The sequence below is a fragment of the Gorilla gorilla genome, chromosome 18 (genome assembly GCF_029281585.2).
Source record: "Gorilla gorilla gorilla isolate KB3781 chromosome 18, NHGRI_mGorGor1-v2.1_pri, whole genome shotgun sequence".
Taxonomy (NCBI): Eukaryota; Metazoa; Chordata; class Mammalia; order Primates; family Hominidae; genus Gorilla; species Gorilla gorilla.
The window spans coordinates 7,103,140-7,120,207 of NC_073242.2; the positions used below are offsets into that span (position 1 = coordinate 7,103,140).

Here is a 17,068-nt window from a genome sequence, read left to right on the forward strand (position 1 = left end):
CAAACACACACCCCGTGGAAACAATAGAATGTTGTTACTCTGTTGTTACTTAGGGAGTGTTTTTTCAAACTCTACTGTGCTTGTTACTCACATGGGGGTCTTGTTGAATACAGATTCTGAATTAAGTGCCCATTCTGACTCAGTCCAACTGAGTCCTGAGGTTCTGCATTTTTAGCAAGCTCCCAGGTGATGCCGCTGCTCCTGGACCGCAGACTGCACTGAGTAGCAGGCACCTGAGTTTTGCCTGTTTTTATGATTGATTGGGCTCCCCACGGCATCCATCTTCTAGCCAGTGGGAAAGGGGAGAGGAAGTAAAGAGCGAGCAATTTCCTTTTTTTTTTTTTAACCCCATCTTTTATTTTGAAAATTTCAAACCTCCTGAATTTTTGAAAGAATAATGCGCTTCACCAGTTGTTAACAATTTAGCAATATTCTTTTAAGCACATGACACAGAAGTTGCCAACATCGTGCTCTCTCTTGTTCACTGGTGAAACCTTTGGCACACAGCCTGATCCTGCTGCAGGAGAGGCTGAGAAATAAAAGCCTAGCTTGACGGTGATCTGCCTGCTGAAGGGGGTGGGATTCTGTTACTACTAGATGATGATAAAGCAGTTATTTTTTAAAAGGAGAAGATGGCAGAGTAGGACAATGGATACTAGGCGACAATTTGACACGCAGACTCAAAATTTTTTTTTTTTTTAGATGGGAGTTTTGCTTTTGTCGCCCAGGCTGGAGTGCCGTGGCGCAATCTCGGCTCACTGCAGCCTCCACCTCCAGGGTTCAAACGATTCTCCTGCCTCAGCCTCCCAGGTAGCTGGGATTATGGGCACATGCCACCATGCCTGGCTAATTTTTTTGTATTTTTAGTAGAGACAGGGTTTCATCATGTTGGCCAGGCTGGTCTGGAACTCCTGACCTCAGGTGATCCACCCGCCTCGGCCTCCCGAAGTGCTGGAATTATAGGCGTGAGCCACCACACCCAGCCAAGACTCGAATCTTATAACTAGTTCTCTTCAAATTGGATTCTGGAAAGCTCGGAGTTGAAATATACAGCCCAGGTTGGTCGTGGTGGCTCACGTCAGTAATCCCAGTAATTTAGGAGGCCCAGGCGGGCAGATCACTTGAGGCCAGGGGTTCAAGACCAGCCTGGGCAACATAATGACATTCCCATCCCTACAAAAAAACAAACAAAAAACCCAAAAAACCTGTTTTTTAATTAGCCAGGCACGGTGGTTCACACCTGTAGTCTCGGCTACTTGGGAGACTGAGGCGGAGGCCAGGAGTTGGAGGCTGCAGTGAGCCGAGATTGCGCCGCAGGCTGGGAGACAGAGACCCTGTCTCAACAACAAAAACTTCGCGTTACATCTTGCATTATAGAACCCCTACAACCGGAGGGCAGCTTAAGTTGCCTGTTTTACTCAGGGACAGCCCTAAACTGCCTTTCGCCAGAATCGGACGGCTGAGAATCCAGTGTCGTCGCGGGGTGGTGCTGCCAGCTGGCTCCGGGTGGTCGGCCAGGAGCCAGCCTCGTGCACCTGCTTTCAGTTGTTGGCCAGCCCCGGCGCTGCAGGCCCTCGCGAGCTTAGGATGCACCTGCCAGGGCCTGTGCGGGGGGCCACTCGGTAGAGCCGCGGGACCTCGGCCCGGAAACCGCGCCACCGGCGTCCGCACACGCTAGGCCGGGGAGCCCAGAGGTCTGGCCGGCCATGTCTCGGCGACCTCCCGGAGCGCGGGACAGGGAAGGAGCCGGCCCAGCATACGGGATTCTGGGCCTGGCTTCGCACGGAGCCTGCCCGCTCCCAACATGGCGGCAGCGGCGTCCTCAGGGGGCGGGGCCACGTGGGGGCGGTGGCCAATGGGCTTCCGGGCTGCGCCGCCGGCCGGGAGCGGGAGGCGGAAGTGCCGCGGGCTGCCGCCTCCGTCCCGGCTGCGGCCCCTGCCGGTTACATAACTCGTTGCGGGCTCCGCGCGGTCCCACTTCCCGGCTCCCTTCGCCTCCAGGATGCGCTGAGCCCTACAACACCCCCAGCGGCCGCCGGCTCCCCCACGAGGTGAGGTGGCGGGGAGCGGCCGCCGGGGCTCGGACCTGCGGCGGGGCGCCGAGGGGGCGGGGTAGGCGGGGAGGCTGCGCCGGGGTCAGGGGTGCCAGCGCCCACCGGGTACGAGCGCGCTGGTGAGGCAGGCCCAGCCGCGCCCGCGCCCCCGGCGCACGGTCCTCCCGGGAGCCGGTTTCGGGGACGGCGGCGGGAAGTGGGCGCTGGCCAGGGACGAGGGTTGAGGAGGTCGCGGCTCTCATGCTGGGTGGGAGTCGGGCCTTCTGCCTGGGGGTTGCGTCAGTGTCCGACCCCGCGACGAGTGCTCGGGACAATTTGCAACTAGAGGGTGGTGGTCCTCATGGGTACCCTGTGGGGTGTCGCGCGAGGTGAAGGGCCAGGCCATTTCCGTCGGGTCAGCGATTTGCTCCTTCGCCCCGCTCTCGTCTGGCCTGGTCCGGGCCTGTTTTGGTACTTGTTGCGCCGACTGGAGTCATCTGCGACTTGTTTGCCCTCTGAACTCCCGAAAGCCAGGGGCTCCGTCTAGGTCTCCTCCTAGTCTTATTCTCCCAGCTTTCGTTGTTAAGACAAATTCCTTACGTTCCTGGCCCTTTACAGACCGGCACTACAGAACCCACACCCCCAGCTCCGACTTTCTTCTCCAGATTGGGTACTTCCCAGGGAGTAGAGGGAATCTGTAGCTTTTGTGGTTTGTCCTGCTGGGAAAATCTGGGGGTAAGTGGTGGGCCTTCTCTGGACGACCACCCACAAATCTGTGTGCCCAAGCGGAGACAGGACCCAGGGTCTGGACATCAGGCAAGGGGTACTCTGCAGTAAACGTGGACATTGGCCGTTTCGTGGGTTTGTTTTCACTCTGCCAAGTCCTTGAGGCGTACACTTTTGTGTCACTCATTTATCTTGAAAGAAAAGGTTAACAGCCCAACAGAGTAGTTCGCTTTGGTATCTGGAGTGGTAATCAGAGTGCCAGAACTGGAGAGAACATTGCCGTGTACAGATGTTTGCCTTTTACCAGGGCACTGAAGGCATAAAACCCTTAGTTAATGCTTAACTGAGTGAACCATGAAAGTCATGTGACTCCAAAGGTCGACTCTAGAAATGCGGCAGTCCATGTAGCACTGTGATGTAGAAATTCTATGATATATGGGTCAGTGTTCACAGGCAGGGAGAGGGGGAGTCTTCAACATCTTTGAATTAAAAAGCATCTGGAGCAAAAACAAATAAATACACACATATCAGTGAACTGCTTTAAGTTCAGTTAGAGAAGATGAGATTAAAGACCAGAAGAAACTCGAGGGAGACTGCAGTATAAGTCCCAGTTATCTTTCCAAACAGACAGGTTCATCACAGCAGTGAAGGCTAGTCTTCATCTCCCTTCTTGTGGGATTTTCTACATTAATGTGCAGATCTGCCCTTGGAGAATGGGGCGTGCATGATTGGGCTGTGGTTTGCTGGAGTTTCATCTCACCGAGCTTGCAGACACACTGGGTTTCTGTGGCAATGGTTTACACTGAAAGTAGCAAAGTCAAGGCATGGTCTGGTATGAGCATGCCAGAATAAAACACACAGACAACTTTTTAAAAGGTCTGTGTACGTCCTATCTTTAGCCTCTCCTGGTTGTAACTTGAAGTGACTTTGTCGCCGTGTTTGTTTTGACCAGGCCCACTCTGGGACAGTATGGAGAGTATCTTTAGATGTGACTTATCTGGGTTGCTTAGCAACAGCATGCTTCAGATTAGAATGGAAGAAAGTTCCTGGATGTGAGGAGATTTGAAAGATAAAAGATACTTACACCTAAAAGGAGACCAGGAGGGATTGTGCCCTGTCCTTGCTAACTGGGTGCTCGTAACTGGAGACGGGGTGTACCTGTTAGCGGTGGTTAGACCAGGTGGATACAGAATCCAGAATGGTCACATTGCAGCCATGGGGAACAGATAGATGCAGAGAAGAGGCTTCAGCCCTCTGAGTTAGGGCAGTGCATGGCCTTGCTCTGCTGAAATAGCCCAGAGTTCCCATTTGCTTGGTGACATCTCTCACTTGAATAGAAAGCTGGCTGTTTATCAGACACTGTTTTCTTAAATGGCAGCTCCTCCACATCTGCGTCATCTCCATTATCTCCCCTATCCATCTCTTTCTGGAAGGAATCCACGAAGCCCTCATGACTGTTTGTTTTTGTTTTTTTGTTGTCGTTGTTGTTTTTTGGAGATAGGTTCTCACTCTGTCGCCCAGGCTAGAATGCAGTGGCGTAATCTCAGCTCACCGCAACCTCCACCTCCCGAACTCAAGTGATTCTCCTGCTTCAGCCTCCCGAGTAGCTGGGATTTCAGTCATGTGCCACCATGCCTAGCTAATTTTTTTGTATTTTTGGTGGAGGCGGGGTTTTGCCATGTTGGCCAGGCTGGTCTTGAACTCCTGACCTCAAGTGATCCGCCGCCTCAGCCTCCCAAAGTTCTGGGATTACAGGTGTGAGCCATTGCATCCAGCCCGCCCTCATGGCTTTTACACCTGTTTTCCTGGTTTGCAGAAAGGAAGACTGGGGTGTGGACCCTGCATCGAAGCTGGTTCTGCTTATGTCCATGTGAAGTGCTTTCAAGGAAAATGCTGATCTGCAAAAAGATGCTGAAAGTCCTGGGTCTCTTTCTGGCTAAGTTCAAATGCAGAATTTGATTCAGCAAATAGTTGTGTGCCTTGAAGTGCAAAGAATGATCCAGGGTCAGGACTCCTTCCCTACATATCATTATTTTGATATGTATGTATGTATGTATATATGTTTAGAGACGGAGTCTTGCTGTATCACCTGGGCTGGTCTCAAATTCCTGGCCTCAAGCCATCCTCCAACCTCAGCCTCCTCAGTCGTTGGGGTTACAGGAGTGAGACAGTTTGCCAGGCTCTATATCATTCTTTTTAGCATGACCTCTGATGGGAGGCTGGCAGGACAGTTCAGGACTTATCTGAAGCCCAGATATCTTACACTGCTGATTAAAGAGAGACCTGTGTTTGAAAACCAAACGGGCATGTAATAGGATTAACATTCTGCTATGAAGACTAAGGCATTTGCGTAGTGCTTGTGGGAATGATAGGAAGGGGGTCTGAACCGGGGGAGCCAGGGCTTTCTGCAGGAAGTGGTTTGGGGTCCTTGTCAACAGTGAATGCTGCTTAATGGAGCCAGCGTCCCCAACTGCGGAGGTGGGCAGAGAGGTGCCAGTCACCCCAAGGTGCCACAGCTCTAAGCTGAGATGGTCAGATAGAGGGAAGCAAACAAGGGCCACTCCCTAGTCCCACCTTGTCAGCAGCTCAGACGGGATTCCCCATCTCTATCTCAGCCAGGGAGAAGCCATCGCGAGAACTGGCTATGAGTGCGACAGCTTAGAGATGTTGCAATGTCTCTTCAAGTTAGGAGTGAAATTATCCATTTTGCCCCAAAATGGACTCTTAAACCCCCATACACTTGGAATAGCATGTATTTTGTGCTTTGAAGCCAGAAATAAACATTCTAAACACAGATTTAAAGTTGCAATGAAGAGGAGGTGGTTGTGGACAGACATGCAGAACAAATGTTTGAGAAATGTTCCCTTTGCTTCCACAGAAAAACAAAAGAAAGGCATTTTCTCATGTTTGACAAACAATGTTAAAAAAATATTCTTGGCCAGGCACAGGGGCCCAGCACTTTGGGAGGCCAAGTGGGCAGATCGCTTGAGCTCACAAGTTCGAGAGCAGCCTGGGCAACATAGCAAAACTCCATCTCTAAAAAAATACGGAAATTAGCCAGGCATGGTGATGCGCTTCTGTCATCCCAGCTACTTGGGAAACTGAGGTGGGAGGATGGCTTGAGCCCAGGAGGTGGAGGTTGCAGTAAGTTGAGATGGTGCCACTGCATTCCAGCCGGAGTGATAGAGCCAGACCTTATATCCAAAAAAAAAAAAAAAAAAAAAATCTTTCAGTGCTATTTTTTGTGATATAGTTATTGTTATTAAAAAACAAATGGCGTTTCTCTTTTTTTGTTTACTGTATTCCTGAAATAGGGTCGATTTGGCCAGCAAAGTATTGACACTGGGGCCCATCTTGAAAACAACTATTGAAGAAAATAATTTCATTTTATAAAATAGTAGGTGGGTAATTCTCCGTTAGGTACCAAAAAGGGCTCTTTTCTGGAAAATGTTAATGCAACAATATTTCCCTCATTCCTTTGGTGTTCATGGATGTTCTGTTGAATGCTGTTCCATACTTATTTCTTTCTAGAAGATAGCTCATTTTGACTCCTGCCGTAAACTGTTCAGAGATTATTCTTTCCAGAGTCTGTTACATTCAGAATGTCTTGCTAGTCTGTCACTTGCTGCCCTTCTCTTTCTACTTAGTTTCAGATTACTTTGCATCTCCTCTGGCCTCCCATTTTTAACCTTTTCATTGATGTATACACACAGAAAAGTGCACTGCTCAATGAGTTGACATGGCATGAACATAACCTGTACATCCCCAACGCCAGAAGACCCATGGGCCCCTTACCAGGCAAGCCCTCCCCTATTAAGAAAAGCGTTTTTCTTGTTGTAAGCACAAGAAACCACTAATAGTAACTATACTAGGGATGGGGCGCGTACAGGATTCGGAATTTTTGCTTTGTCTTGCACATGAATTCTTACTTTACTATGAACATGGGTTACTTTGACAAATTTAAAACAAAGGCCTGAAAGGACTCCCCTTTCTCAAGAAAAGGAAAATGCGTTTTTTAAATGTTTTTTTGAAATGGTTGTCTTAAAATTTCTAAATATTTTTTTAAATTAGATTTTATATAGCCACGCAAATTGTTCTTTAATGGTTATGTAGGAATACAGGCTGCTTGGCCTCCCTTGTCCACAGCCTCCTCTTTGTTTCTTTGCGACTTTGACTCTGTATTTAGAAGATTTATTTCCGGGATGAGTGCACAAACCACCATGCTACTCCAAGGCACAGAGTTTCGGAGTCAGTGCTGAGTCTATTTTACATCAAAATGGGTAATACTACTCATAATTTGAAAACACACTATTAAATACCCAGGTTGTTGCTAACTAAAAACAGCCTGTGAGGTTATTTTAATATAAAAATGCAAGCTGAGGCCGGGCCCGGTGGCTCATGCCTATAATCCTAGCACTTTGGGAGGCCAAGGTAGGTGGATCACTTGAGCTCTGGAGTAGAGACCAGCCTGGCCAACATGGTGAAACCCCGTCTCTACAAAAAAAAAACAAAAATTACCTGGGTGTAGTAACTCAATGTCTGTACTGTCAGCTACTTGCGGAGGCTGAGGCAGGAGGATTACTTGAGCCCAGGAGGTGGAGGTTGCAGTGAGCCAAGATCGTGCCACTGCACTCCAGCCTGAGTGACAGAGTGAACCCTGTGTTAAAAAAAAAAAAAAAATGCAAACTGGCCCGGATGCAGTGGCTGAGACCTGTAATCCCAGCTACTTGGGAGGCTGAGGTACGAGGATCCTTTGAGTCCAGGAGTTGGAGACCAGCCTGGACAACATAGGGAGACCCAGTCTCTACTTTAAAAAAAAAAAAAAAAATTCAACCTAGACTTGGTGGCTTGTGCCTGTAATCCTAGCTATTTGGGAGGCTGAGGTTGAGGGATCCCTTGAACCCTAAAGTTTGAGACCAGCTTAGGCAACATAGTGAGATCCTGTCTCTTAGAGAAAGGAATCTATGTGTGTGTTCGTAATTTTGACATACAACATGTTCACTTTTTTCTGATAATAAAAACAACCCAAGGTTATTGCAAAAAAAAAGATCCAGTAATACAGAAACAAGTGATACAGAATGAAACCGTCTGCCGCAATTGCTGGGGCAGATTCAGGCAGAAATTTGGATTACTTTTATTTTATTTTATTTTTTTTTTTGAGACAGAGTCTCACTCTGTCACCCAGGCTGGAGTGTAGTGATGAAGTCTCGGCTCACTGCACCCTCCGCCTCCTGGGTTCAAACGATTCTCCTGCCTCAGCCTCCCAAGTAGCTGGGATTACAGCCACCATGCCCGGCTAATTTTTGCATTTTTAGTAGAGATGGGGTTTCCCCATGTTGGAACTCCTGACCTCAAGTGATCTGCCTGCCTCGGCCTCCCAAAGTGCTGGGATTACAGGTGTGAGCCACCACGCCCAGCTAGATTTATATTTGATAGTTATTTGATTCCAGAGGATCTTAAGTGCAAACCCAGAGAAGCAGAGAGTAAAAAGCAAAAAGGCAACAAAACCCAGCAGATGGTGAGGGAAAGGGAAGAAGCCAGGGAGGGGCAAGCGGGGACAGGAAGTGCTCTGAAACCCGACCCTCTCTTGCTGGGCTTTCTCCTTTTAAACTGAGGAGCTGCTGTGTCCATCTCGCCCGCTGCTTCCTAGGCAGTACAGAGGGTTTCCTGTAGCCTTAAGTTTTCTCTCCGAGAACAGACAGATTATTGGTTGAGCCTTAAACAGGGTCCAGTCTTGGGTGTTAGTCAAGAATGCTGTTCAAGTAAATACGTTTTACTATCATTTGATTCCCATCTGCCCCCAAACCTGGTATTATTTACAGGTAGTTTTGTTGTTGTTTTGTTTTTAAACCAAACAGGTTGACCCATTCACTCAATCTGAGTTAGGAAATATATTCCAGGCACAACCTATCAGGCGGTTGCCTGCAAGATCCCAGCTGAAAGCATCACTGGGACAAAGGTGCTGCTCTGGCAGCCACCCTGTTGGCTCCGTCCAGCCCACACCTCAGTTGTCTCAAGCTGCTCTTTCAGTGGGAATGTGAGATCTGGGAGCAGAGGCTCATCTCACCCCAATTTTCTATTTCAGAAAAAGGGGCCGGGTGCAGTGGCTCAAGCCTGTAATCTCAGTACTTTGGGAGGCTGAGGCGGGTGGATCATGAGGTCAGGAGATTGAGACCATCCTGGCTAACAGGGTGAAACCCCATCTCTACTAAAAATACAAAAAATTAGCGGGGTGTGGTGGCAGGCGCCTGTAGTCCCAGCTACTCGGGAGGCTGAGGCAGGAGAATGGCGTGAACCCGGGAGGCGGAGCTTGCAGCGAGCCGAAATTTTGCCACTGCACTCCAGCCTGGGCGACAGAGCGAGACTCTGTCTCAAAAAAAAAAAAAAAAAAAAGAAAAGAAAAAGAAAAAAGGAAACTCATCCGAAACAAGAGAGGCAGCCATGGGGTCCCATCTTGGCAGCACATCTTCTGGTCCCCTGTTTAGCATTCTGTCCTTCTCTTGGGTCATGTTCTTGTCTCTGTTCTTCCTCATCCTTTCTTCGTCCTTGTCATCTCCACTTCTGACACTGACTGAGTGGGGCCACAAAAGGTGAGTCGTCCTTCCTGCTGCTCCCCCCACAATCCAGCCCTGGCTAAAGAGCAGGGAAGGTGCTGTCCCCCAGGCTGCAGACGGGGGTTAGTACAGCAACCTCAGACGGCTTCCTCTCTGGGGGGACCCTGTGTGTCTTAGGTGCAGTTTCGAGGAGGATGCAGAGGGATGGATCCTTGCCTTCTTCCGTGTGACCCCAGCGGTGGGGGAGCATCCCTGCTCAGCCCAGGGGATGGCACTTTTCATGTTTGCCGTGAGATTCCTCTAGCAAAAGCAGTGGGTTTTGTGAGTATTTAGGTAATGGTGCCAGAAAGCACCATGACACCCTGGTATGTCCGCCCCATATAATCAGAGTCTGACTCTGTTCACTGCTGAGACCCCGATACCCAGGGTAGGGCCTGAATTTTCAATGCAATTTCGATAAATTAATGACTAAATGGATTCTCAGTTTGAAATGTAAGGCGTGACAGAACGTTCAACCCAGGGAAGATTGAGTCAGGACCCGGGACCTTGCCAGAACACCTGTGGCTGTTGCTGCTGTTAACTGAGGTGTAATTAACATGCAGCCAAGTACACAGCTTCACCCAGCAGATCCGTACGTTTTGACAACTGCGAAACAAGACGTAGCACATCGCCATCGTGCTTCTCAGCTCCACCTTCACCACTCTGGGTGCCAGCACCGGCAATTTGTTTGGCCAGTTCCAGAGTGTCATAAAAACAGAATCCTCCATTGTCACTCCTCTGTCCTTGAAGAGATATGCATCGAGTTGTATGCAGCCACTCTGCGGGCTCCCCTTGGCACATGATGGTCTGCAGAGAGAGGCTGTTTGGAAATAGAGTGGTGGGTGTTTGCTTCTTGTCACCCGGCAAATGATTCATTTTCCTGCTGCTCTGACACTTTGGAAGAAGCCAGGGCTGCTGAGGAGATGGCTTGCTCTCACGTGGGCAGCTGCTCCTTTGAGAAACAAGCCATGTGCAGTGTTAGCTGCTGACATCCTCCACTTTTAGCCCTTGAGCCCATTTCACTGATGGGCAAGACAGTGGCCTGTATCTGTCACTAACGTGCTTTTCTTTTTCTCCCCTGTTCCCCAAAGACAGGAGTGTGGAGTTCATGAGTGTTGGATTTTTCAAGCTAGCAAACCTTGCAGCTGCAAGTGGTGTTTAATTCTTGTGGTATGGATGAGCACATGCTAATCTCCCTTGAGCTTCTCTTGAGCAGAAGCCTGGTGTGCTAACGGGCAGGACTGGGGTGGTGCTTTGAGAGGAAGAGGGGGAAGGTGGCCCGAGAGGGACATCTACTGAGATGCGAGCTGCTTGGAGTTTGGGGTGGGGATTCCTGGAGGGGCTCTGGGTTTTGCAGAGGGCCAGCTGTTGGTGCACCTTCACCAGTGTGCTGGGACAGAAAGTGGGGTGAGTGGGTGAGTGAGGAATAAGTGTTTGAAGGGCAGGAGTAAAGCAGAAAGGTGGCAGCAGGTGTTGAACTGCAAGTGGTTCCATTGCCTGGAAAGGAGGTGGCAGGGAGGCCTGCCCAAGATGGGTGCCTGCAGGGTGCGGACAGCCTGTCAGAGGTGCGGAAAGCCTGACATTGAAAATGTCAGACAGTGGGTGCTTGGGCCAGAGAGAAAGAGCCTGAGGAGCTGGACCAGGGGTTGGGGGGCGGCCTTTAGAAACAGCGTCTCATGCAGCCTTCCCAGCGATCCTGAGGTAGGTGGGAGAATCTTCAGGCTACGGCTGAGAAGCTGAAGCGTGTGGCGGGAGATCCGTCTCAGAACACCTGAGATCCCTGCAGGGTCTGGGAGCATGTTAGGGGCTCAGAGTGCAGGTAGGGACTGGCAGGGAGGAGCTGTGGGTGGGAAGGGAGAGAAGGGAGGGCAGGGCATTGTGGCCATGGCCAGCTGAACACTGGGAGTCTGCTCCTGAGGTCATGGATGGAGGCCAGGGCACCTGTCAAGCCATTAAGAGGGTGGCCTTTCCAAGCACAGCATGACTTGTTGGTCTTGAAGCAGTGCCTTCGAAGGAGGAGGAGTCCCCTGTGGACTTTTGGGGCATTAGGACAGGGACTGCCAAGGAGAGAGGGCACTAGGAAACAGGGTTGTTTTTGGCTTTCTTACCTGGGGTGCAAGTGGTGCACCCTGTGGGCATCATGAGGGTGTCAGGAAACCCTTCTGGTAACTGAAACGCAGTCCATTCTGTGTCCCCCAGATTCTGAGTTTTCAGCACCTGACAGTGGCGGGGGATGGCAGACACACCTGTGGGTGCTGGAGACATCTTGGCGGCCCTTCCTCCAGTTTGGCACCATAGCCCCGTGTGGGCTGAGCACATGGGGCTCCTGGACAGTTGTTACCGATGGAGGGTATCCAGGTTCCTGACATCTTGAACAAAGAATTGGACAAAACGGCACAAACAAAGCAAGAAAAGGATAAAGCAACAAAAGCAGATTTATTGAAAATGAAAGTACACTCCATAGGGTGGGAGCAGGCCCTGGTTACAGAATTTTCTGGGGTTTAAATACCCTCTAGAGGTTTCCCATTGGTTATTTGGTGCATGCCCTATGTAAATGAAAGTGACCTGCGATCAGTCTGATTGGTTGAGGAAAGCAGCCAACCAGAGGCTGAAGTGAAGTTACAAAGTTAGATCCTATGCAAATATCTGATTCGTTGTGGAAAGCAACCAATCAGAGGCTGAAGTGAAATTACAAAGTTGCACTCCTATATAAATGAAGACTTGGCCCGAGACCAGCTTGATTGGTTGTAGGAGGGGACCAATCAGAGGTACTTTCAGTTCTTGATCTGCCTGGTAGAAAAGCAGGGCGGTGTGAAGGGAGTAGCCTCTGGTTCTTTTGTTACTTGGGGATGGAAAGTTGGGGTTTTCCTTTGGATTTAGTTCTAAGAAGTCAGCATGAATTGGCCTTAGGTTCCCTGCCTCCAGACCCTATTCTCCTGCCTCACAGTGATGTTGATCAGGGGGCTCAGCTTGGCTCTGCCAGTTCAGACACCAGCCCCTTCCAGCTACTGCCAGTCCTTGGAGGAAAGCAGTCTTGGTACCGCATCCGGAGAGGTCATTTCCATGTAAAAGAAATATGAGGTCTGCAGGCAGCTCAGGAACATGGAGTTGGGGGAAGCAGAGAAGGCGTGAGTGCTGAGGCGCAAGCATGGCTTTTGTTTGGGTCGAGCAGGATCAGTGCCTCCCTCCTTGCATCGCTCCACCTCCGGAAGGCGGAGAACTGCGATGCAGACCCAGGAGGCCAGCCAGGAGAGATTTCTCACCCCAGGCGCGAGCCTTTGAAGCTCCAGATTCTGCCTTAAAAATTCAAGGGAGTGGCCGGGCTCGGTGGCTCATGCCTGTAATCCCAGCACTTTGGGAGGCCAAGGCAGGTGGATCACGAGGTTGGGAGCTCGAGACCATCCTGGCCAGCATTGGCCTGACAAGGCCAACAACCTTGTCTCCGCTACAAATACAAAAATTACCTGGTTGTGGTGGCACGTGCCTGTAATCCCAGCTACTTAGGAGGCTGGGGCGTGAGAATCGCTTGAACCCGGGAGGCAGAAGTTGCAGTGAGCCAAGATCTTGCCACTGCACTCCAGCCTGGGCAACAGAGCCAGACAGCATCTCAAAAAAAAAAAAAAAAAAAAAGATTCAAGAGAGTTTCGCATTCTCCCGTGCAATACTTCCCTGCTTGTTGTAGTAGAGATGCGTCCTGTGCCTTTTTAGGAACATGTTCTGAAAGATGGCTTGGGCAACTGCGACTTTAGTGCTTTATCCCCCCAGCACTGCCCTGGTACCCGTCCTGGTTAGGCGGCTCAGAGCAGAGAGCACCTGCCTGGTGGGGCCTGTCTCTGACTTTGCCTTGCTGCTCCGCACAGCACTGCCCTCGTACCCATCCTGTTTGGAGGGCTCAGAGCAGAGAGCACCTGCCTGGCGGGGCCTGTCTCTGACTTTGCCTTGCTGCTCCGCACAGCACTGCCCTGGTACCCATCCTGTTTGGAGGGCTCAGAGCAGAGAGCACCTGCCTGGCGGGACCTGTCTCTGACTTTGCCTTGCTGCTCCCTGTTATCAGCACTCTTGTCCCTGTGTCCTCCGGGTGGCCTGCAGGGCAATGGAAGATGAGTACTTAGTAGAAGGTTCTAGGTGGGCACATGAGGGTTCCCTGCCAGCACCAGGGCTTTGTTCACACAGGTGTTGCATGAAGCCATCCAGCCAAGAACCAGGGCTCCGTGCCTCTGAGCCCTCAGGCACTGCATCATCCTGGGCCTCAGCTCCATACCTGCCGCATGTCTGTCTCAGCATCACTGTGCTCAAGGAAGTTCGTCACCAGATGCTCCTGTGTGCACCAGGCCTGCTGCGGCTGCCCTGGGGCCTGGAAAGTGCCCAGGTCCTTTGTCTCGTGTCAGGGGATGGGCTCCAAAGTTAGTGGTTGGAACTAACTTTGCCATCTGCTGGAGGGCTTTGCCCCTGCCATTCCTTGAGCCCACACATACTCCAGGGGTGACTGACACAGTTGGTTTTGCATCAGAATTGGCCATTGCCACCTCTGAGGGGCTGGGAAATGGGTGACCCTGCCCCACAGTGCCTGCACTGCCCCCAGCAGACAATGCTGGGGGAGCAGCTTCCCGCCAGGCCTGGCTTGGGGCTTCTCCAGGGAAGCCCAGGTACACCTCCCAGCCTGTAGGTGAAGGTGCCTGGAATGGAACTCGCTATTCCCGGAGGCACAGAGCTCCCGTCACAGCGGCTGGGTGACAGCAGTAATTCTCGCAGATGTTCAGGCCCTGGGACCCCAGAAGTGAAATGACCCAGGGCGTCAGCAGGAAAGGAGGCCCCACTTTTTCAGGACCTCTCCCTCCAACCAGCTCCATGTCCTTCCCAAAGCTGGGCCCAGCGTGGCCCTCATAGCCAGCTCCGTCTCTCTCTCCTTGGGCCTGCTGTGACTGCAGGCACGGATACACTGGGGAGATGGGATGTAGAAAGCAGTGGGAAGAGGGAGCAACGGCAGGGCAGGGGCCAGTGGGGATGGGGGGGCCACTGGCCCGGCCTTCGGATCATCTCCGACTTGATCAGCACGAACCCCTGACTCTAGAGGGAGGCTGATGGGCCAGGGCACATGTGGGTCCCCCTCACTGCCTCCGCAGCAGTGGACCTACAGCTGTGCTCTTTGACCCCATCTCTTCCTTTCATGGGCACACAGGCGACCCGAGTCTCTGTTTCGTGCACCCTCCTGCCTCTTCTTCTCTGCCCGTCAGTTGGGCCGAGACACATGAGGTGCTGTGATGCATGCTGCATTTGGCCCTGACTTAGGTGTGATGCATTTCCATTTTTAAATCAAGGAGTGTAAAGAACTGGCCTCCAGAAACACGGAAGCACTTTTAGTAGGGATTTGACAATCCGCAGATCGTTGTATATCTCAGAGCCCAGTGTTTTTCTTGAAATTCACACTGGAAACAAATGAGGATACTGGGGGAAATGTGCAGTCCCAGGACATGAGAGATGCGAGCTTATTACGAATCTGTCTTTGGTACCAAGCCACAATATAGAGATTTGTGAAAATCTTTAAAAATCAACTTGACTGGGCCGGGCACGGTGGCTCACACCTGTAATCCCAGCACTTTGGGAGGCCAAGGCAGGCGGATCATGAGGTCAGGAGATCAAGACCATCCTGGCTAATATGGTGAAACCCCATCTCTACTAAAAATACCAAAAAAATTAGCCAGGCGTGATGGCAGGCACCTGTGGTCTCAGCTACTCGGGAGGCTGAGGCAGGAGAATGGCGTGAACCCGGGAGGCGGAGCTTGCAGTGAACTGAGATCACGCCACTGCACTCCAGCCTGGGGGGCAGAGCAAGACTCCATCTCAAAAAATAATAATAAAAAAAAGATCTGGAACGTTTTCATACCCTCAGGAAGTCATCCCTGCCCCAGGCACCCACGGAGGTGAAGGCCTTGCCAACCCCACTTCCTGGGTCCAGCTCTCAGGCGGTTCTCCCTGTGGCCTCCAGACCCGGGCTGTACCAGCTGGTTTCGCAGGTTGCCTGTGCTCATCCTGCCCTCTCCGGTGAGAGCTGAGCCGGTGGTGGTTTTTTCAGAGCCAGCTGGCCTTGCGGGAGCTCAGAAACCTGGGCGGCTGGGCCTATGGGCTCTGGAGTTCTGCCCAGGGTGGCCAGGTCGGCAGCCTTTCCCCCGTGCTGGTTCCTGTAGCAAGGAGGAGGCCGTGTGCTGGGGCCCTTGTGTCAGGAGCCGTCTCTGGAAAGGCTGAATCGAGGAACCAACCTCTGCCGTGTCCGTCGATGTTGTGGGGTTAGTGGCTTTGTCCCAGAGGTTCCAAGTGTGGGTAAGTGGTTTCTGGGTTTGCCAGTTTTCTTAGCCCTTAGGGGAAAGGGGGTGGGAGCCTGCCCTCAGCTGGCTTCGTAAAAACACAGTATCTGTGCTTGAGTTACACGCCCGGCATCCTTTTGCATTTTGAGACCTCAGTGGAGTGTGCGGGCCCTGAGTAGTATGCACCCACTGACAGTGAACCAGATGCTGCCCCCCTGCGGTTCCAGTGTATGTCAGTGCCAGCCACGTGCCCAGGACCCACTGTTCCCAGGGATACAAGGTCCCGCGGCCCATGGTGGCAGCTGCGGCACACAGCTCTGTTTTCCAGAGCTCTCAGTGCAGACAACAGAGGCCTTTCATTCAGTCACCTGGAAAACCCACCATCCACGTTGGAAACCCAGTCTCTCTGGAATGAGAAATTTGGTTGGTTTTCTTTAGCTTTATGTTTTTCTGTTTGTTTGTTTTGTTTATTTTTTGAGACAGAATCTCACTCTATCGCCCACGCTGGAGTGCAGTGGCACAATCTTGGCTCACTGCAACCTCGGCTCACTGCAACCTCTGCCACCCAAGTTCAAGCAATTCTGCTGCCTCAGCCTCCTAAGTAACTGGGATTACAGGTGCCTGCCACTGTGCCCAGCTAATTTTTTTATATTTTTAGTAGAGACAGGGTTTCACCATCTTGGCCAGGCTGGTCTTGAACTCCTGACCTCATGATCCGCCTGCCTTGGCCTCCCAAAGTGCTGGGATTACAGGCATGAGCCACCGCTCCTGGCCCTGGTTGGTTTTAATTAAGAACATTTTCAAACATCCACCTGGCATACCCGTTATCCAGATCTAACGCCCATTAATATTTTGCCACTTTTTTGCTCCAACTAAATTAAACTAAATTCTGGAACATTCTGTCATTTTGCCCCTGTATATTCCACTGTGCATCTGTTAATATAAAATATGGACTTTTTGTACATAACCACAAGGCTCTTCTCACACCTGACAAGATTAACACCTTCATCTGTTCTTTTAGAGGTTTTGTTTCTTTGTGTGTTTTTTGTCATCTGTTTTGTTGTGTTTCGTTTCGTTTCATTTCGTTTTTGAGTCAGAGTCTCACTACGTCACCCAGGCTGGAATGCAATGACACCATCTCAGCTCACTGCAACCTCCGCCACCCGGTTTCAAGCGATTCTTGAACCTCAGCCTCCTCAGTGGCTGGGATGACAGGCGCACCACCACGCCCAGCTAATGGTTGTATTTTTAGTAGAGATGGGGTGTGTTAGTCCATTTTCATGCTGCTGATAAAGACATACCAGAGACTGGGTAATTTATAAAGGAACCAGGTTTAATGGACTCACAGTTGTACATGGCTGGGGAGGCCTCACAATCATGGCAGAAGGCAAAAGTCATGTCTCACATGGTGGCA

The 17,068-nt window shown here is 51.1% G+C and overlaps 1 protein-coding gene across 10 annotated transcripts in view; it reads left to right on the forward strand.

Moving 5' to 3' along the window:
* NAA60 (N-alpha-acetyltransferase 60, NatF catalytic subunit) overlaps positions 1-17,068 on the forward strand; it is a 43,011-nt gene that overhangs the window by 12,472 nt on the left and 13,471 nt on the right. Inside the window, exon 1 of one of the 10 annotated variants that reach the window (XM_055365128.2) lies at positions 1,869-2,051. The exons of 8 other annotated variants lie outside the window; for them this stretch is intronic. The gene's annotated coding sequence lies outside the window, so the exon portion shown is untranslated. Of the gene's footprint in view, positions 1-1,868; positions 2,052-17,068 lie in introns of those variants that run through there. One more of the 10 variants, XM_055365131.2, reaches the window with a different exon arrangement.